The 23,608-nt window shown below is 36.9% G+C and overlaps 1 long non-coding RNA gene across 1 annotated transcript in view; it reads right to left on the bottom strand.

Annotated features, from left to right (window-relative positions):
* The window catches only part of LOC121091085, a 563,037-nt gene that overhangs the window by 502,285 nt on the left and 37,144 nt on the right, over window positions 1-23,608 (bottom strand). The window contains exon 2 of the long non-coding RNA XR_005828824.1: window positions 678-794. This is a non-coding gene — a long non-coding RNA (uncharacterized LOC121091085). The remainder of the gene's footprint in view (window positions 1-677; window positions 795-23,608) is intronic.

Below are 23,608 nucleotides of genomic sequence, written 5' to 3'. Positions count from 1 at the left end.
AACTCCCATAACAATAAGGAGGTTTATATCTCAGGTTGTAGCAGTGTGATAAAATGCAATTGAACAAATATGCAATATGTACTAATCATAACAAACTCACTGACTGTCATTCTGACTATCTCAGAATTATCTTTCTGTGTCCCTCAATATTAACTGTGAAGCACATAACCAGTAGTAACCATGGACAATAAGTGTATGCTATGTCTGTTAGTGCTGAGGTTGTAAAGCTGTGCTACCAAATAATACTAATCTAAAAGCTTGAAGATATTATGATTGGTTGTTAGTAACATAGAGAGAAGGTGATAAGAACAAAGCAAATACAGCTACACTTATAGCCCCTTCATATTGCAACTCTATTTCTTGCATTTCCTGCCTTATAAATTCATTGCTACATTTCCCATAGGGTACAGAGTTATCATTTCTGAAAACTGGATAATAGTGTCTGTGACTCTTGACTTTCCTTTTTCAACCTGAATTTCAGAAAAGACAATGTGATGGCTTTAAGCATCCTCTGACAGATATGCCTCCACTGTTCTTTCTTATGTGTGGACATAAATATATGTCAGTGATTCTCTGACAGAATACTAAATTAGCAAATTTCCTTGTAGAGTACTGAATCACCCTGGAACCCAACAAAATTTTATACCATGTGTTTCACACTGATTGAGCCTACTTACAGGAAGGTGGTGCTGGAAATGGATTCAATACTTCAATCAGTGTAGTCTGCACATCGGAAGAAAATCCAGAGAGTGTTCTGTTCCTCCGATTAATTTTCTGCCTTTCTGTAGATACACCTAGGAAATGACCAGTACAGAGTAAGTACAAATACCTATAGAAAATAACATAAATCAAATTATTAGAAATAAGTAGTAAGAATATGTTGAGAGATAATTTACTGTAAAATCTGTAGTCATCATCATGCAATTACCACATTATAGAAGACAAACACTTAAATTTTGTCTTTGTTTAATCCTGTAGTACCCAAGTGATTCCAGAGTTCTTCAGTTTCAAGGCTGGCAAGTAGAATCAAACAGCTGTTACCATTACACCTAAACAGCCATCTGGTGGCCTGAGAGAAGAAACATAACAACCACTGAGGGAACCAGTCCAGCCTTCCAAAACAGCACAACCAGGTTTCCATTCAGCATGTAAAACAACTGTACCATACAGAATACATGAAATAAAGAGATATGTTTACTTTAACAGTATAATTAATTAATAATCTTTATTTGTTCTTTCAGTAGAAATAGAAGCAGCCACTTCTATTTCTTCTCCTGGTTCCTATTTTGCATACTCTGCAGAATTCTGCAGAAAGTGACTTTAGAAGTGATAGGAATAAGGCATAAAGAGGATCTTTATAAGGTTACTTATAGGAAGAAGGGTTCAACTGTATCTTGCTTCACAGTTAAAACAGTACTGACAAGTGCCAGTTTAATTTCTCTTAAGTCAAAGCTGGACTGTTCTCCAGATAAAAAAAAACTACCCCAGGAGTTAACCATTTTCACTTTTCAAATACCTTTTTTCTTAACTTTTGCATCTAGGCTTTGCTGCAAATTAAACCCTGCTACTTCTTGTCATATCTAAACCAGAGACAGCAGTTTATGCTGATGTCCTTTTTCAGTTTTATATATACATATCTGTCACAGCACTCTCCAAACTATCAAGCTGCAACAAGGTCTTTTACCATCACATACCAGCATACTCTTCATGCCAGTCCCTCTGCTGCCTTCTCCTAGTCTCTCCTCATCCAGGGTACACTCTTTCTCTGCTTCTTCCTCCCCTCTCTTCCTCAGCTGCTGTCTTTTCATTGGCTGCCCAACATCTTAACAGAACCAGCCACAGCTGCACCTTATCTACATCGGCCAACCCGCTGCCTCTGAAGCCAGCCCACAGTTGTATATTATCAATGGTAATTAACCCAGCTTCATTCCTCTACACCTATCCTCATTCTTCTCATTTCCTAGGTTAGTTAAACCCAATTCTAAGTCTTCTTTAATCATTTCATGAACTATCAATAATTAGATACATTGTATTGTTTGTCCTTTTTGAAAATTTAAGATAACTTGATCCTACAAGTTTGGGGTTTTTTATTGGATGCTTACACATTACACTCCAAAAGATCTGTGGAGAAAGAGGTCTACTTGATCGTGGTTTAGAAGTTTCAGATATTCTACCCTTTGTTACTTTGCCACGGACTATCAACCCTGTAAACGGGTAGGTAGAAAGTAGTATGCCATGCCTCAAATTCATAAAGGGTGATAGAGGTATTACATGTTTTCAGATCTGCCAAAGGATATCTACCGGGCATTTCAACATTCCTTGAGCTCTGCTATCACCCATACGAAGAGAGGGCAAACACTTCAGTAAGAAAGCAAAAAATTCGGAACCAACTACACATATAACAGTATGGCACGGTGAATATACTGTCCCTATATTACTTCCTGAAGCATTAGAGGGGATTCCTCATCTTGCATTTGTACAGTTAATTACTCCTGCTTAGTGTCTGTACTTGTTCTTACCAAACTGTATGTCTATTATTTTCTATTGTTTCTGGAATTTATTGTGATTATTTGAACTTGAGTTCTGCCTTCTAATATGACTGCAGCAAGAGTACCATCTAACCTAAGACTGAAACTACCAACAAAGTTATGGAATAACCTTAGACCCAGTACAGACTCTTATGGAATTACAGTCCTCCTGCACCCCTAGTTACTAAGGAAAAGAAGGACTGTGAATAAATAAAAAACTTTTTTTCTTCCCCCAAAATGTTGTATGCTAACTTTAGACCAGTCTTATCTACACCACAGTTCCCTAGCTTGCTTAAGAGAATGCTATGTGAGATATCAAAACTGCAGTTTAGTAACTTCAAGTTATATTGTAACTCTTCTACCCCTTAAGGCCTGCTGCAATATTTTTTCAAGAGATAGGGTAGGTCTGAATTGTTCTTTACGAATCTATGCTAGCTGTTCATTCTAACCATCTCTTACAGATGCTTAGAAAGGACTGTTTGATAATTTAAGACCCCTCACGGAAATTCAGTCAGGAGAACTATCTACAATTCTTTGGATATTTCTTCAGGTCTTACTGTCAGTCACTTTCTAAGCTTTTGAAATTTCATCGTTCCTAAGTTCTGAAATATATTGCTACTATGCATCACATAAATATTTGGGTTTATCTATGTATGCATATCTTCCAGTTTTATAAATCACACTGTAGTGGGTTTCCATATGGTCTTGTAGTGGGTTTTGGTAGCCAGGGGGACTCTGCAGACACAAACGTCAGTGAAGAAGGAGGGAGAGGAGGTTTCCCTGCAGATTCCCCTGCAGCCTGTGAAGACCTTTGTAAGGCAGGCTGTGCCCCTGCAGCCTAGGGAGATGTAACGCTGGAGCAGATATCCACCTGCAGCCTGGAGAGGACCCCATGCCAGAGCATGTGGATGCACCTGAAGGAGGCTGTGACCCTGTGGGAAGCCTGTGCTGGAGCAGGTTTGCTGGCAGGGCTTGTGACCCCGTGGGGGACCCAGGCTGGAGCAGCCTGTGCCTGAAGGATTGCACCCTGTGGAAGGGACACAAGCTGGGCCAGTTTGTGAGGAACTGCAGCCCATGGGAAGGACTCACATTTGAGAAGTTCACAGAGAACTGTTTCCCGTGGGAGGGACCCCACGCTGGAGCAGGGTAAGAGGGGGAGGAGGAAGGAGCACCAGAAATTACATGTGGTCAACTGAGCATAATGCCCGTTCCCCATTCCCCTGGGTTGCTCGGGGGGAGGACATAGAGAAAGCAGGAATTAAGCTAAACCCAGTAATAAGAGAGGGGAGAGGAGGGGGAAAGTTGTTTTTCTGATTTGAATGCTAATAAATTAAACTAATTTTTCCAAAGTCAAGTCTGTTCTGCCCATGACAGTAATTGCTGAGTGATCTCCCTGTCCTTATCTTGAACCATGAGCCTTTTGTTATATTTTCTCTCCCCTGTTCAGTTGAGGATGGGGTGATAGAGCGGTTTTGGTGGGCACCTGGCATTCAGCCAGGGTCAAACCACCAGACATATAGACAATGGTCTCTGCACAAAATCAAGACCTCAGCAAAGACAGTTCTTTGCTTCTAGTTGAGATAGATAGCCTTGAAGTTAGATAATTTGTACTGATTTTTTTTTCTAAGAGAAGGCATAACTTTCTGTGTAATTAATTTGTTTTTAGTAGCTAAATCATTGCATTCTAAGGTGTTGCTCATTCTAGATTCCAATACTGCCCCCTGAATTTTTTACTTTTTCCTGTACGCTACTTATCTCACACAAAGACAAAACCAGATGAAACCAAGACCACTCACAGCAAGTGTCTCATTTCCCCAGGTTCACCTGTGCCAGCTCCCAGAGGAGATAACAGAAGCAGGTCTCAGTTAACCACATTTGTACATGTGTGCACAAAAACCTCCCTGACAGCCTATCCCTCACTTGATCTTCTTAACAAATTGAGCTTAATAGTGAGTGTCACATTGTTTAGTGTTCCTTTATGCTGTCACAGAAACTGGTGAAGGATGTGGACATTGATCTGGCTACCTCTCAGTAAATTATTGAACTGCATGTTCATAGAAATGAATGATTTTATATGCCTTTCTCACCTGTATTTTTTCAGCTTCTCTGGTACTCTGGCTCAGTTTCACCCTTCTTTTTCCTTCTCAACACTTGGTCCTCTCTGGTCTATCAGCTTAATTTGCTTTCTTTAATATCAGGATGGAAATTAGGGACTACAACTTTCCACAAAGCTTAATATGTGCCATATAAACCTAGTGCAGGATTATGAGCAAAAGTGTAGCACGTTGCATAAGGCAAGTTTCACACAAGAAGGTAAGCCTAACACAAATGCACCGAAGTCCATCTTCTCCCCAACCCACACACAGCACCCTGCTTAAACAAGGCTTTGGAATAGTCATCTCCTTGGCATAGAAAAACAATGACAAATATCAGCTATCCCTGGCAAGAAGACTATGTTAACATCTGCACCTCATTTTAAGTACTAGATTAAATTTTTTCATAAGATTTTCTTTGGCCTATCCATTCTTCAATATCCCAACCTTAACATATAAAATGACTCAAAGAAAAACCGTTCAGCCCCGTAATTCTACTGCTTCTGTAATAATAGCATCCCAGATGAGGAATACCAATCAAAACAGTGCCAGAAATTCATCTGTTCATTCTGGTCTCCTTTTTCACTTATTTTTCTTATCTTCAAGCAGCATGTGCCTGGGCTTCTACCCTACATTCTTCACAAAGATTATAGATAAATAAAATAAATAAATAAAATTATATATATATATAAAAAAAACAATGCAAAAATCAACAAACAACCAACCTGAAAACAAAATAAAGCCCCACCCTTTTCCCTTTCCAAAGCTGGGCTTCTTAAACTCTGTTATTTCTCTTCCCACGACAAAATGGTAACCTGCCTAGAAGCATTTCCTAAAAGCCTTTCAGTGAGAAAGCTGAAGGCTCGCCTCTCACATCAGCTTAATCTTGCTCTGCGGCCTCCCTCGGCCTGGCTCCTCTTCCTCCCGACGGTGGCAGCTGCCTCCGCATGCGCCCTCATGAACTTCTCACTCCTTATGCACAATTTATGCCTAACCACCGGCTGCCTCTCTTACAACTATGCAGCTTAAGGCTGAAGAGAAAAAGCCTTTAAAGGACAAAAAGAACAGCTCCAGGGCCTATAAAATGCTTCTGAAAACACCCCTACTTCTTCAGAGCACTCTATACCTCAGCAAGAAAATAAAATGAAGCGCACTAACAGCAGTCGATGCTCCGGGTCTCAGCGGCACCCAGTGTGCGACACCAACCTCTGCTTGGAGGGGAACCAGGGCAAGACTTTCCACAGGACTTGTAGGGCCACCTCTGCCAGCAGGCAGGTGCTGGGAGGCCGCGCTGCCCGCCTGCGGCTGCCCGCCCTCCCCGCTGTTTTGGCGGGCCCCTGGCCCCACGAGAAGCGAGAAGCCGTGGGGCTGGGGTCCTCGCTGGGGAGGCTACTGAGGGGAGGCTGCCAGTGCTGCTGCCAGACAAGGGAGGTGGCTCTGGGGAGGCTGTCACCGCTGCTCTGTGGGGCAGGCAGCCCAGCGACAAGCAACTGGCAATAAGCTGAGGTACTCCATGCATTTTTTCCCTTTGGTTTTCACTGTAAAGGCTTCTCCTCAAGCCTCCTAGGCCCCCGAGCCTCCTAAGAGAGTCTGTGGGCATGAAGCAGCACCCACAGGAGAGGAAGGGGGAATGGATCACTTAATCCACTTGCACAAATCCAGTCCACGGGCCCAGGTGGGAGACATCCCCAGAGGTGTTCAGAGGTACCCGAGAGGCTGCTGCCTGTCCTTTTTGAAATGTTTGTGATGACTTGGAAGGGTGTTGCTGTCACACTCCTCTTCGAGACAAGCAAGAAGCAGGATCCAGGGAACTACAGGCTGGTCAGCTTTAACCCTGTCCCTGGAAAAGTTGTGGACCAGATCTCAGAAGTGGTTTCTTGCCTGAGCAGCTCAAGCCTGACCAACCTCATCACTCTCTGCGGTGAGGTGACTGGCCGCTGTGGACGCGGGGAAGGCAGTGGATATTGTGCATCTTCCTTGTAGCAAGGCCTCTGGCACAGTCTCCTTACCATGAAACTGGTGAGAAACAGGCTGGACAAGTGGATCAAAAGGTGGATGGAAAATTGGCTGGACCGCCAAGGCTTAGAGGGCTGTGATCAGTGCTGCAAAGTCCAGCTGGCAGCCAGTTGAGTTTAATGTCTTCCTCAACAACCTGGATGACAGAGAGCACTCTCAGCAAGCCTGCAGATGACATGAAATGAAGGAGGGAGTCAATATACTGGATGGCAGGGCTGCAGGTTAGAGGAACCTGAACAGGCCAGGTAAATGGGCTGACCAGAAGCAGCTCATGGAGTGCGACAAGAGCAAGAGCCAAGGCCTTGCATCTGGAATAGAAACACCCTATGCAGCAAGGGGCAGCAGGCTGGGGGGCACCTCTCTGGCAAGCAGAGATGCAAAGAAGGCCCTAGGGGTGCTGGTGGACAAGTTTAACCTAAACCAGTGGTTGTGCCTGTACAGTGCAGGCCAACTGCACCCTAGTATGTATGACAGAGTATAGGCAGCACGTCCAGAAAAGTGATCCTTCCCCTTTTATTGACACTTGTAACACCACATCTGGAGTACTATGCCCAGGTTTGGGCTCCCAAGTACATGAAGGATATCAGCACACAGAGTGATTCCAGAAAAAGGCCAACAAGAAGATCAGAGTATTGGAAAGCATGGTACACAAGGAGATGCTGAGAGAACTGGGCTTGGGGAACAGAAAGCTAAGGGGAGACTCCATTGCTATGTACAGCTACTTCATCCGAAGAGACAGAGAAGACGATGCCAGACTCCCAGCAGCAGTGCACAGTGATAGGAAAAGAGGCAGCAGCCACAAATGGGAAGAGGAGAAATTTCAATTAGATACTCAGGGAGAAGGGGTGATAACCATGATGATTTTTAAATAAGTCAACAGGCTGTCAAGAGAGGTGGTGGAACCCATTATGGGGATGTTCAAGACTTGACAACCATCCTGATGTCATTATACCTGTTTTGAGCAGGATGTTGGACTAGATGGCCTCCAGATGTCCTTCCTGACACAAAAAATAATTCTTTGATGAAACCTAAAATTGCAGTGTGTTTACTGAGATAGTTTTTGAAAACCTGATTTTTTTTAAAAAAATAAATGATATAACATGATTATTTACCATGTATATAAAATATATGGAAAGTTAAATTCCTTTTCAAAAATAGGTATTGCTATTTGAAAAAGACACATAGAGGGTATAGATGAATGGTGCAAAGTATAAGAAAATGTGTCATTTAAAGTTTGAGAATGGTTGCTAAATATTGTCTAGCACAAGTCTAAAAAAAAAATTTGCCTAGATTTCTTAGAAATATCTGCTTTGATGGTATCTCACAATTTTTTCAGTTATCTTCCACGCAGATAATTACAGCAACCTTCAATGCGTTCCCTTCGGTTATGGATTTATTATTTACAGTGTAAGTAACACATTTTCAAAATTTTATATAAATGAGATTGTCATATTTATTGTTGGCATAATTTTTTGCCTTTTAAAGTATGGAAGATATGATTTCAATTTCTGTAAGTATAATTACAGATCTCTTGTAAAGTGTATGTTATAGAAAACACAGAGTTTGTAGAAAAATTATGTCCAACTACCATCTTAAATATATGAAGCTTATTTCCAATAAGATCTTTGAGAAAATGACAGTGAAGAAGCATCTAATTGAAAAAAATAGTCAGCTTGAGATGAAAAGTAGTGTGTAAGCTTATTGTTTGAAAATATCAAACCATTTTATTTATGAAGAATTAAATCATAAGTCTTCACTGCTGCATAATTAGATGTCACGCTTCCTGAAAATGTGGATTTGATAGCAAGAAGTTTTAAAAACTTGACTTTGAAATTGCCAAAAGGAAGAAAGAAATTTCACCAGGTTTTATATTTATGTTATTAATAAGTTACATGTAATCTGTGAAAGCCTACACACCCCACACTTGGATACTATGAAAGTATTATCTATATAATTCTTTAAACAATAATTACATTGTAAGCTGTCATGAAGCCATGAAGAGTTCACAATGCAATTCATGCTGTCTAGGAAGGGAGTGAGTTAAAGCAATAGCAGTTTAATCAATATCTTATTATAAGCATGGTATCAGAAAAGAATGTGCAAAAAAGGCTTGCTACCCAACACTCCGAGAAGTTTGAACAATACTTACTTGTAAACACTTAGAGCTTACTACAACTAAAAATGTTATTCTAAATTATTTCTTCTTCTATGAAAAAAAGCAGGAAGGTTTCTAGTTATTTCATGCCCTTGTAAACTGTAGGTTTTTTAATAAAATCCAGATATATCTGCATGAACTCAGAATAGTTTATCTACTGTGAACAACATATTTCAAGTACAGTGCTCTTGGCTGGCTTTTAGCTACTGAACGTATAAGGTGTATTAAAATGAAATTAGATTTTATTTTTTAGAAGTGAAGTTCTCGATTATTGGAAGTAGCAAAGAACACAGAAAGCAGCAACTTAAAATACACTTGAATCTAATAGCACTTCAAATTCTGAAATAAGACTTTGCTTTAATCTAACTTTTAAATTTGGTCCAATTGTACCATATGTAGTCTTTCATATTCAAGAAATTTTAAGGACCTCTGGCAGAGGGAAAAATATGCCTTAATATACAATAAAAAAGAATTACTGCAAATGTTCATACCAAAAGATTTGGTTTTTAGGTACAAATGTCTACATAAACTGGCTAAACATGTAGTTTTCATGTTTTAATGTTGATTATATTGTGTCAACTGAATGTTACTTACACTTTCAATATACTTATTATATCTGAACTGTGCAACAACTTTAATACAGTAATACTGTGTTTCATTAACTTTTTTTTTCCTCTAAAAATTTTTGGGTTAATAATTACAGCCAAGATACCAAACAAACATTTTGATCTCACTAGAGCTACCATTATTTTATCTTTATTACCCAAGTCCTTTACATACAAGCAACAGCACATTGTGATTTAGTCCACCAAGTGACAGGCCACTATTTATAATTTGACAGGATGTCACTGTAGTAGATATGCTGACTATTTAATGTCTCTACAAGGTCTCTTATGGCCTTCGCTGACTCATAAAATTAACTTTCATTGTCCTTTTGCATGAGTACTGATGACAAAATGTAATCCTATTACAAGAGAGAAAATGTCTAATGATAGTTTCTTTAGTAAAACATTTTTTCTTCAGTGATTTAATTTATAAAGTTTCATCTTGCATGAATTATATTCAGTGCTCCAAAGCACATAGTACCCTTTCAGTATTTCAATGGTCCTCTTTTGGTGTACTGCACAAAGACTCAGAAGTGACACATCGTCAAACTGTCAAGAATCTACTCAATGCATGTCAAAGTCTTGCTATTCAGAACTAGTGAACCTAGACACCTGAGCAGTAAAAAAACATAGTGATGTTTTATTTTTCTCTGTATCTTCACTGTAACGTATCCATGTATGACTACCTCAGCAAAGTAGTAATAGCTCTTGGCAAACAGCATTCATCTGGGCTGAAAAGCTGTCAGCAGCAATATGGTAGATGTCAATTAGAATAAAGTATGAGATGCAAACACATTTGCCAATTACATGCATTAGACCTCATAATGACTGATGTCACAAATGTAGTTTGGTGATAAATTATCTTAAGGACAGTAATTATATTTTCCCATCAGTTGAATGTACCCATTTTGAAGTTACAAAACGAGATGCACAGAAAAATTCTCCCTTTAGACAACTGGAAAAACAGGGGGCGGGATTGTTTGCTGTTTGTTTTTTCCACATAGATCCAGCTTTAACTTCTAAGAAAAATAAATATTATTCAATTTATTTTTTTATCATATACTATTTGCAAAGGGAAAAAAAATGTGTGCGTCATCTCCATAAAACAAGTACACCAACAATTTTAAAAGACTGTTTTCAAGTGTGTTGAAGAGATTATGGCAACTCAGACTGGACAATAAATAAGTATTCTAGAATAGGGATTACCAAAAGAATTACTTGGTTCCAAATAAGGAAAACAGGGACTGGACCGTTTAAGATGGAGAGGATGGCATCCAAGATAGTGTAAAAATAAATGAGAACAGTGATAGAGACAGTGACAGGTGCATACAAATCTACCTGGTAGCATATCCAGTACTGCCAATTTTTAGATCAAGATTTAGGTCAAGATGGGGAGTTGGACTCAATGATCCTTAGGGGTCCCTTCCAACTTGAGATACTCTGTGATTCTCCGATTTAAGATTTTCCCAAATGTTCGTGTTCAAATGTTAGTATCAAGAATTTAGTGCAAACAGAAAGATTCTATAGCTTGTGTTATCTAGATGATCAGAACTATAGGTTTTGGCCTACATGTGTATATATGTAAATTGAAAGTACCATGCAATTAAATTATAGAAGGCTGTGAAAGTCTTCTGTCATGAATATGGCATGAAGCGTGAAGTAAGGGCAAAACATATGATTCTTGCCCTTCAGCCAACAGGACTGATATAGAGATATACTGGTCAAAGGGAAGCAAAACTGTAAGAGGTCAAAGGAACTAATTCCTCCCTTATCATACTTCTTATGAATAAACAGGGTAAGCAACCGATTTTCACACTTGGATCTTCTGCCCTTTCATTAATCTTAATACACCCCAAAATTTCAAAAATTACTGACTTCTATTGGCAGCAAAGGAAACTTGGAGGATGTATGGAAACAGGCAGAGTAAAGCATAGAAAGCAAGTATGAACGGCCATTTGGGTCACTGATCTTCACTGTTTTTTCTCCACAGATCCTTCACATTAATTTACTTTAGGGATGCCTGTGACAAGGCACTCCCTACTGTGCAGCTGCCACAAATTAGCCACATCCTCCTTGGACACACTTTTTGTATCTTGAAGATCTGCATTGCTAAGGCTGAATCAACAGTTGCTTTCCATAACCATCTTTCTTTCTCCCATGCACATATCCAGAAATGCATACACAGGATAGACAGGACAGCAGTGGAAATGTCTAGCAACCATACAAAGCAGCAGAGGCATCAAGTGTCAGCAGAGATTTCCACTGTTGGAAATACAGTGGGACAGTGCTTACAAAATTATAGGCACCATTGAGTGTAGAGATGGGTGTAAGGTGTAAGGTAGGAGCAGTTCACAGGTAGGCAAAGGTCATTTGAAGATATGGCAAGGATATTCTGTTAGAACATTGTTTAAAGAAGGCCTTTTCTCTCCAGGCTAAACTGAGAATTAGTCAAGCAGTAAACTCACTGAGAGTATTCATCCTTCATGCTGTTCAGAAACAGGATCCCAGAATGGAGTGCAAACTGGGAGGCAGGTTCTTAGGTATCTAGGTCAAGTGTTCTAAGACCACAGGAAGAAAGCAGAATTGTAATTTAAGTTCTACACCTGTTTGCTTTCAGTGGTCCATCAGGGAAGATATACAGCAGGATTTTCTCCTGGCCCTCTGAACTCACAGCTCAGCTATACTTCATAGACAGGTCATCCTGGTTGATTGCATATCCCCAGTTTATACATAATAATAAGATACAGACAGATGTTGGCTTTATAAAAGCACAACATAGATTTAGTCACAATTGTTTATGAGAGTTCTGGTTAGCCACAATTCAAGCTATGTAAAAAAACACATTTTTTCAAAAAAGAGTTATTGTAAGCTATGCAAAGGTGCAGATATGTCACGCACATGCAGCTGGTAAATAGGGCTTTTTTAAGGATCATGTGCTAAGGTCATGTAGTTCTTTATGAACAATTTGTCAAATATGGCAGGAATGTGACCTTTGCAATGGGATACACACACACACACGTACATGCGGCAAAAAATCCAAATGAAAGAGCAAAGATCACACAGCAGTTAGTGTACACACAGGAAAAAAAACTTAGGCCAATTTTGCAATACTGTAACGAAACAGTCTATCATAAATAACGTAAAGCTTCCACATAGTTTCTGTCCTTATTTATTCCCATATTCTTAGATTATTTCACCAACACAAGAGTTGTCCACTTGCCTCCTCTATCTTCAGCATCACCTTACTGATAGTTAATTTTTAGCTGATGTTCAAATACAAACCAAGCTTTTAGAAATGTAGAAAAGATATCCAGATAGTGCTGCATTTAGGTAAATAGAAATGTGTTATGTAGCTCTTTTGCTACTTCAGTCTTAATTAATTGAACAGTCTCTGCAGTTCCCTTAGTTCTTTTGTACTAAGGGAACTGCATTTTGTACATTGGGTGACCAGGAATGCACATGCTATTCCATACTTGGCATATGTAGTTGATGATATTTTTCCATTTTTCCACGAGTCAGAACTTTTTATCTGCCTGGCTACAACTACCTTAAATATTCAATTACTATTGTCAGAAATCTATTCACAAAGACTATAAGATACCTTCCTAACAGTCAACACCTTTAAAGCCTCTTACTATGCATTTGAAATTATAGTTTGTTTCTCCCCAGTTCAATTATTGTCCTATATATTTTTTTAATTTCAACTACCATTTTATCACACATTCACTTGGAATCACCTGATCCATTTTTCAGCTTTTCTATATTAACACAAGTTGATACCAAGTAAACAACCATTACTAAATTGATTTCTAATTCTAATAAATACAATGTGTAATAGAGGAATCATATGCTAATTCATAATATCAATATTTCCTAAATTTTCCTAAATGTTGATGTAATTTCATTTATACACTAATGTGAAAGTTGTGAATTAAGAAGAAAAAATGATTTCTATGAGGAAAGTAGTCTCACGAAGGCTGGCAAAATGCCTATTCTTAACTTCTTTTTGGCAGCAATGGTTAGTTTCTGAATCCAGCTCATGAAGACCACTCTATAATCTTTTGAACAAGGAGAACAGTAGAAAAGAATAACCTCCTCATATTGTGAAAAGTATGTAGAACTCTTAAACATATCCCTGTGCCCATTATGGTGATCTCAGCCTGGGAAGAGAACAGGGATTTCCTGTTCGGTTTCCAGTTCCTACCAAGTTTATATTCATACATATTTAAAAGGGGTAGAAGGACGTTTCTCTTCTCTCTTTTCCATCTTTGAGAGTAGCTGTAAGAAAGTGGATGGTGGCTATTCCCTTGATGGACAAAGAAGTCACACAACTAAAGGAGATTTTCCTAAACACTGTTCAATTCAGAACATAATCAAGTCAAGCTTGCTCTCAATGCCAGCTGATGTTTCACAGAGCTTAATTCAAAAATGTGAGGTTTTATTGACCAGTACATTAAAACAGGGTAGAATGGTTCAATACTACTGTAGCTGTCCAAGAGCAACACCCAAGCTCATTTTCTTTTAGACTTAAAAAGTGTAGTAAGACTAGAGGGGAAGATAGGAAGTAATTTAGTTAGCAGCCTTGCACCATTTGAATAACATCAAAATAGGTGGATATAAAGCCACCTGAATATAAAATCCTTTGTCCCAACTCTATTTAAAATGCAAAATTGATTTATTCAATCACACTTTATCATTCACACCATGAACTTTCTGTGAATTGTTTCCCACTGATTTGTCTATTCTACTTCAAAGAATACATCAATAATAATATAACAGATTTTCTTCTAGTTATTATTATATTTCTCCATCAATATCACTTCTTTTAGTGGTATATGAAAGAAAGGTTGTTTTCTTTTTTTATTAAAACATAACAGACAGTTTTGGCCAAGTACCAAAAGAGATACACTGCTGTGTTTGTGTTGACATAAACTCTTTGAGCTCCCTTGCATAAACTGAATCTAGAAATTGAATCAGAGGCAGAATACAGATGTTATTCCCGAGTGATAAATAACATTACTTCAAATGCACATACTACCAAATTTTTATCTATTTTAAAAATTACCAACACAGTTAATTTGGGGGAACCAGACCAGCGTTTTGGTAGTTTTTAGATGAGTGTTCATTCTAGATAGTTATCTTAATTTTAATAGCTCAGCATACACATATAAGGCTTTTAAAAACATGATTGAAATGCACCAAATTAAATTTTTTCATTGTGACAAATTAACACGTTAATACTCTATTATGAGAATGGGAAGGAGAGCTTATTATCTCTACCAAAATCTAAAATTCAATTGCTATGGGAAAAAACCAAGAAACAAACAAAAACCCCGAACAAGCAAACAAAAAAACCAACCCACAGATTCATTGTGCTCAGAGTTGAAACTGTGATGTGGTAAGAGGTAAAGATCAGATGATGAAAGTCTGCAGGATTCTGATGAGGAGATATTACAGTGAGAAGAAGAAAGAAAGGCTAAAGGCTGGTCAATGGAACGTGGGTGTCACCTGCACATGCTTTGAACACCCATGCTAGTTCCACAACTGGAAGAAAAATACTCATGTTTAAGTTTATTCATATTTTACTACTCAAAATAATCTGTTACAGTTAATAAAACCTGTTGAGGCTAAATGGCATTATATAGCCAAGCTCATGTATCTGTACAATTCCATCTTATTATGTGAGTTCTTGTATCACATGGGGCATTACTAACTCATAGATGTTTGACTTACCCTGGTTTGTGCTTTATACGTTCTTTAGATTTCCCAGTCACATATACCACAGTATGTGGATGAGGAAATCCATTTTAGCCACTCTTATAACTCCTTTATCATTCTTTTTCAAAATGCCATTAAGATATAGTCTGCTGATGGCTATAAAAATGAGAAATCTGAAAATGACTGTATGTGTTATGTCTTGAAGCTATACTAAAATTCATTAAAATTATCCAATAAAGTATGGAGTTAATCATTAGTTTCAAGTGTGATATATTAGTGCAAGAATTTTTGTTCTTTTTATAATCTATCCCTATGAAGTTTTTACATTAGCTGCAAAATTGGTTGTCTCAATGGTAGAGTCTTCTTTAGGGACAGGCCATTTTTGCCTTTAAAATATAGTTGCCTAATCAGGATTCTGCAGGGAACGTATGTACACTGGGCTATATATAGCCACAAGGGAAGTCTGAATATGCACAATCAATCTAAAATTAAAAATAAATATATTTTGGCAATTAGTGTTTAATACCATGACAAAATCCCTATCTTTACTCAAGGTATTGCATTCTTGCCTAAAATATTATCATTTGTTGAGTCATAAGCTCACACTTTTTGTATTGGTATCTTCATATTAATCTGAGGAAGAATACAGGTACATAAACACTGGAAAGAAAACAGAAATCACAATAAAACTGAATTCATGTGCAAGTAACACTGAAATAACTAAGAGTTCTATACGTACGTTTTTATTTTTACGTTTTCACTGTCTAAGAAGTAGATGTATCCAAGTTCATGCAGTTTCACATTAGGGAGTCAATTGGCTTGTATACAGGAACACTGCAAGAACACTGACTGTACAAATAGTTCAGCAGAAACTGTTTTCATAAGTATTCCCTTTTTGAAGACCAGCTAACTGAATACTTTGGCGGGGGGGGGGGGGGGGGGGGGGGACGACAGACATGGATGGGGGAATGGGGACGGGGGAACAAAAGAGAAAGACTTAGTACCAAAAAACTGAACCATTGTTGCTGAAGGAAAAATAAATAGTCTAATAGACCTAAATGTAAAAATCTTTACTTATTAACATGGATCCCAGGTGTCCTAGCATTAACATCTTAAAAACATGTCATATATTGGTCTACAAAAAACAGATGGCTGTGATTACTTCCAAATGATGCAATAGCTATGTGTGTTTCAGGTAGGTAATCCACATGAAAAGCAATAATGAACATTTAGCACCATATTATTTTACCAACAGTGATCTCAAGATGAGTTCATTATTCCAAGAAAGAATATCAATACTTCTTTTTTAATAGGGATGTTATTTATTTTAAAAGCTAAAAACCTAAATGGATTTTATCATACAATATGAAAGACAAACACGTGCTTGGCAGCATGCTGATTTTGGAATTTCCCCCCAATCTGATCATGCCAGTTCAGAATATTTTGTGATAAAATCATAGACACTGAATCAAAGTCTATCGAAAATTAATGCAGGAAAAGTTTAGACTACTAACACACTTAAAAGGCATCTAAATTAACTGACAATAATATAAATTGTTCTGTTAATTCTCCTGTATTTGAATATGATTAAGAAAGCAATGAGCATATTAGAATGAATGAAGAATGACATTAAAAATTACACACATAATGTCATAAGTGTCACACTTATGGATCATGGATACAACCCTCTCTGGAATCTGCTACACAGTATTTATTACCTCCACTAAAATACACCAGAGTTAGAAAAAGTACAGAAAGGAGAAATTACAAGTTTAATTATTTAATCTGTAGCACTTGCAGGTAGTTTAGAGGGGGGAAAAAACCCAACAGAATTTAACATTAATGTCGATAATAAAAGCATCCAGTCTTAAAAGTTTAAAGGAAGCAACCATGAATTTATGATAACTGGATTCGGCATCAAAACTACATTTGAGGTAACCTTACATTTTCTAGTAAAGATACCCAGATGATAACCAAATAATGCATACTTGGTGTAAATTTTGCTTAATATGAAACACAGCAGTCCACTCCAGTCAGGTTATTAAGCATCAAAACGAGAATCAGTTCTTCCTTGTCTTTTACTTTATGATAGTATAAAACAATTGATGGGAAAAAGCCATAAATTTATAAATTGAAGATTAAATAAATAATTTCTTTTTTAAAAAATGTAATGTCTAATCCTATTAATCTGCATTACTAGAAAAGGTAGGCAGGGAAAAATCTATGTTTTGCCAGGACATATACACCGTCTACTAAAACGGATTCCTGTGCCTGTCGACCTGAAATAGCTTTGTCTCTACCCATGTGGTGACTTGAGTAAATATACTGGAGTGTCCTCTCACCGCAATGGGTTTTCAAATGCAAGAAATAAAGTTGTTTTTCTCTCTGTCATTATTCACCATGTAAGAGTACTTAAGAACCTGGCACTTAATCACTTGGAACAGGAGTTGGGGAGAGAAGAGAATAGTATGGCATTACTGGCATTATCTGCTCTCTGCATTCATTCTCTCAAGCACCTCTGATATCTTTCCTGTGATTTGGGTACCAAAAGTACTCATTGCCAACATATATACACACTTTACACACAGCAGTATACATACACATTACAAATTCCTATTTATACTTCAAAAAGATGAGCCATATATATATATATGTCTTCCCTTAATAAACACTCATTTCCTATCTGTTAATACAGTCCTTAAAGGAATGCCCCAGGAAATGATGAGATTTCAGGTGGTTCAGAGTACTTTCTTAGTATGATACTTCTAATACTTCTCACAAAGTATTCAAGCTGATTGATACTTCATGCTGTCAAATCACAACTTCTCTTTCTGCTGAATATAGTCTTCTAAAGGCAAAATATTAATGTTCCAAAAAAAAATCCTTTTAGTATGCAGGTTTCTCTGTCACATCACAATACAGCCTTTGTTCTTCTGAAATGTGCAACTACAACTGACGAGTACCACATACATATCTTTCAATCGCTTATCTCACAGAATGTAACTTCTCCAAGAACCAAGGCTCTCGTTGCATTTGTGGATAATTTTTTTTGCAGTATACTTATTAAAATACTGGCGGCATTATTTTTTGCAGACTGTTTTTGGTCTAATTGCTCTATGATTTCAACAGTCATTCTTTCTCAGTGAGGGGTCTTATATTTCAATCAGGAGTTTAATCATAAAATCATAGAATCAATCCAGTTGGGAAAAAACGCTTAAGGTCATCGAGTCCAACTGTTAAAGCTAACATGACCAAGTTCACCACTAAACGATGTCCCTAAGCACCACATCTACACATCTTTTCAATACCCCCAGGGATGATGACTCAACCACTTCCCTGGGCAGCCTGTCCCAATGCTTGACAACCCTTTCCGTGAAGGAACTTTATCCAGTGTAAACACACGCACACAGTTAGGGGATAAAATGCTTTGCAGGAAACAAGATTTTCAAGTGAACAAACATAATGGAGATAAATACTGATGCCATACAGAATATCTTAATGTGAAAAATCTAACACCCTTTCTTCCAGATTCCGACCCCTTAGTCTTTAGAGCTATCAGTACAGCAAAGCATACAACAAATCTCTGTCCGTGACTAGCAACCATAGTCACAGTCCCCTATGACAGTGCCACTAACAGTATCCATGCAAAAATAAGAAAAGCTGATCTGCAAGAGCTATAGAGAAGATCACAACTGAATCTTGCCTTAACCAGTGTAAACACTGATTGCCTGACTACCTTTTAAAAATATTTTCCCCCTGTATCTTCTCTAATTAAAAAGAAAGCAGTGAGACTGAAATAAAGATTCCAAGAAGCTGAATGGAAAACAAAGTTTTATGAAATCCCCGAGTGAAATAATTTAATTTTTCAGTCCTTAATAGTACAAGGATGAGCACTGAAGGAAATACAAAATAGATTTGTTTAAAAATTACTTTAAGTTCCTTTAAGCATTTTTTTCTACCAAGACAAATAACATTATTATAAACTATTTCCTTGAACAGTACAGTTCCCCGAGTTCTCTTCCTCATGATAGTAGGCCAGTGTTCAAATGAGTTTGTGCAAGAGAGAAACCTTCAAAACATTGGTCCAAGAAAACCACTACCTCAACAACCTACTTATAAGTGAAAATAGAACAGACTGCTGGGAGAAGCTGTGGAAAGAATCTTCATAGTCCAACTCCTTCATATGAAATGATAAGTCTAAGTCTTCTTGCCAGTGCACAGCATGAACATTAGGAGCTGTAAAGTAAATCAATCCATGTAAAGAAAACTGTATAGTCATAGCACAATGAAAATTTCAGACTGAAGTTATTTCATTGATCTGAAACTAATCTTTGATGAAATTATATCCTTCATTCTTACTCCAAAATCAGTCATTCACAATAATAAATTCCTATTTCACATCTATTTAAGAAACATTTGAAGACATTTAATGAGGAGCTATGGCATGTTTCTTGTATCTTTTTCATCTATATATAATAATTTCTTATTTAGGATCATTTTATTAAACAGCTACGTATATGAGCTGACTGTAAATGCTTGAACATATTGATAAGCAACTTAGGTATATGATAATGGCTTTCTTCTTAGCAATGTGCAATTAAAAGGACAGACTAATAAGCCACCAATTTGCTCAATATTTTTTAAAAAAATCCCTTAGTTCAGAGTACACACATTCATACATGCATTTTATTAGAGAACTTCACTACATTAAATATAAAACAAATTAAAGCATAAATATTGTATGAACATGGTGACAAATTATTTTTAAAGAAAAAATCCCATGTCAACTACAAATCTTCCATCTCAAATCCTAAAACATAGAAAATTTTTAGTTACGACCCCAAGTGCCTAAAAAGATACAATTGCCTGACACACATATTTTACATTTGATTCTAAAGTGCTGGATGATACTCGTATGAATTTTATTTCCATTCTGAAAAACAAAAGACCCACACGTGATAAAACTTACTATTTTCTGTAATGAAGCTTAACTTTCTGTGGGAATCATAACTTTTAAAATTATAACATTAGAAAAATGTAATCTAATTTTTTTAAAAACATTTTAATGACTTCTTTCTTAGTCCACATTTTTGGTGTATTTATATTTGTTCCAGCATATTTATTTCTCCTGATAAACTAGAAATCTAAATATTAAACATTCAAAACTAAATTTTACTGGTTTAATTTTTATACTATGTTTATTAATCTAAATATTAAACTAACAGGTCATGTTTACCTGTGTTTCCTATTTATTTGCTGACGATAGAACAAATTATAAAAGATACCTATATTTAACTGTTTACAAATCAAATATTAGTTAACCGTATAAAGTTGCAGTAGATCAATGCACCTGAAATAAGATTACATCAATCTCTCGGGAAAACATTAGATTGCTAATTGATGTTTGAAGCCAGAGAACTGGCTGTACTTAACAGGTATTTCATCTGTTCTAAAGTTATTTCCTGGTCTTCTACCTTTGAACCTGCAATAAATTTCTCTGCCCTCAGTCCGTCTTTCAGCACCTAAAATAGCCCATGTACTTTTGGTCAGACCAATGTTGAGCTAAGAATGGCACCATAAATATCCTGGGAAGAGGACTGATTTGCATTAACAGAGAAAATGAGTTACTACAAGATTTCATATTTCTAGTATTAGCAAACCTTTTTGAAAAAGGCATTTATTTTTTATTTTTTTTTTTAGAGTTGGCAGATCTTGCCAAATGAAAAAGGAGATTATAAATTGGATGTTCTTTACATCAAAGTGGTTTTGCTTTGACATCATAATCAAGTCGTTTCTACAGTATGTGCCACTGTTGGCAGGTTAAGTAGGAAAGAACATTTTGCACACCAGATGTCTAACTCTTCTGATGGTATTGTAATGTATGGGTTTAGGAAAAAAGGTACTACCCAGTCACAGGGATTTTTATATTCCTCAGAGTAAAGAAAACAACAACAAAGACTCCTGAGTTGTTGGGGTTTGGGTTTGGTTGTTGTTTTTTTTTTTTTCCCTTGAAATCCTTAGAGATAAGGAAATGAAAATCAGTTTTACAGAGTGGTACAACCCAGGGTAATCTGCAACATTCATATTCCTTACAATGGTTTCATACCCTTAATTTCTTGTCAGCTTCTCTGTTTGTTTGTTTGTTTGTGGTTTTTTTTTTTCCTTCCCTTCGGGTTTGAGAAGGATGTCTTCGGGTTAACATAGCTTTTGATAATCTAAACTCCAGTAATTTCTAGAGTGATTTTATTTTTCTTTCTTGTGATTGCTTTTTGTATAATCAATAATGATTAAGCCAAGAACAATGGAACTGCTTTTAATGTCACCCTTCATTTTATTAACCTTCTGTGTTTAGAATGAATTGGTCCACAAATAAAAAAATTGTCCAAGTCAGGCTACAAGATCAAGCCAGGTTTAATGATATGCTCAGTGTCGAATATTTTGTTTCACGGACATAGTCTTAGGGCTAGTACAGATCTCTCTACATTATCATTGAGACAGCATTCCTAAAAAAATGCAGTTTGTCTGCTTTTAATAAATTACTTTAGCAAATTCAGTAAAGGCTTTCATCTATTAAATAATCAGAGAAATAGGAAGATAATCAGTTATACTTCAGGATGTACATTCCAATTTAAATTTGTAATTTTATTTTTAGTTATTCTGGATAGAACAATTATTTTTTTAGGGTCTGGTCACTAACATGACATAGTGAAATCACTATGAATATGTTTCTGTACTGTAGTATGTTATATCAATAGATGACACAAAGCTATTGGTTATTTATCAATCATGCCTCTTAATTACTACTTCAAGTATTTAAGCAGGCTTCTGATATCAGAAAAATCAGGTATGTATAACAGTTTGTGTGCAGTGTGTTCTGCAGGCAAGTTCTTTTCACAAGTGTCCAAAATAAAGTGTTTTGTCCATATGAGAACTTATTTCAATATGCGCAAATTGGCATCAATCAAATCCCTTCAGATGAATGACTTACAATGAAGGAGAAAATATATCATAATTCTGTTTCTATGGAGTTTGCCATGGACTTGAAAGGTAATAGGATTCCAGCATCAACAGGGAAGCATCCTCTTCCATAGTTTCTCTCTTTGCTGATTGCCATTGCAACCTAAAGGAATTAATTCCTAGCACTCTAGTTACTATATTGTAACTACAAAGATATGTAGTACATACAGTTTAATCTATAGGTGGAAAGATACTTTATACATGTACACATAACACAAAGGTTTCGGGATTAAAGCTATAAAGGGAATTTGATCAATTTTTTAACAGTATCAGAGGATATAGTTGCTCATTACAATGAAGCTTTATATTAGGTGACTTACAACCCCCTTTCAATAGTATATCTTGAAAATTAAGGTAAGAACTTCAAGTTTCTAAAACACTATTTTCAATTGAAGTTAACAAGGCAGGAGCAAACAGACTCTCACTGTGTTTTTCAGCACATTTATCCTCACTTCATACTGTGATTCATCACAGCCTGGGTGCAGTGATTTGAAAGTCCTATAATGCATTACTGATAGCTATTTTCATTTATTAAAAGCAGTACCAGAATTCTTACAGCATTTCAAAGCCTTCTTCCTCTATAGCAATTTTGGCAGAAACCCTGACATAACTGAAGGTAGCTGAAGCACTTTTAAAAAAAAAAAAAAAAAAAAAAGCATTCACATGAAATGGATTCTTTCTGTTCCCAAGTTATAGTATATAGAAAGTATTGTCTGTTCTTGCTAATTAAGAGGAACAGGCCTCCTCCCCCTCCCTCAGAGAAATACACAACAGAAAGAAAAGAACGCACTCTGCTACACAGCACCCTCGTAAGGGACAATAACCATACCAGAAGATAACCATACCAGACATCCATCACTTATCCTCAGTGCAAGACAGAGCAACTGCATCGAAGAAATAAAGATATTAAGGATCTGTGGTTGCTAGCTTTCCATGGTTACATAAAAAAGTTGTATAGCAGTGCTTAAGTTCCAGAAAGCACTTTACTATTCATTCATTCCTTTAAGAATCTGAAAAATACCAGTGAACTTAAACTAAAGATCTGTATGTTGCAAACTCATAGGGTTTTTTGACATTAAGCTCAACACTAGTATTAGTCTCAGTATTTAAGAAAAAAAATAATAAATAGTGTGTTATAATGCACAACCATACAGCTTTGTAATAAAGACAGGGGGCCAACTTAATCTTGACTAGAAACCAACTATTTTAATATCCATTAATCGGGTACAGAATTGCAGATAAGAAGATATTAATCAAACAGACATTTGTATATCATGATCCCAAATTGCAAGGATTCAGAATAAAAATCACAGCCCTGTGATCAGTAGACAAGTCTGCAGTGATGAGGCATATATAACATCAAGTCAGCAAGGTGAGGTCAGGATGAGCAAAGCAAAGGCTTACGCACAGTCCTACCTACAACGTAACTTAGGAAAAGATGGAGGGTGAGGGTCTGAGCTCCCAGCTGTCTCCCAA

Source organism: Falco naumanni, chromosome 1 (assembly GCF_017639655.2).
Source record: "Falco naumanni isolate bFalNau1 chromosome 1, bFalNau1.pat, whole genome shotgun sequence".
Taxonomy (NCBI): Eukaryota; Metazoa; Chordata; class Aves; order Falconiformes; family Falconidae; genus Falco; species Falco naumanni.
Note: the sequence above shows the minus strand (reverse complement) of the source record. Positions and strands in the feature narration are given on the sequence as shown.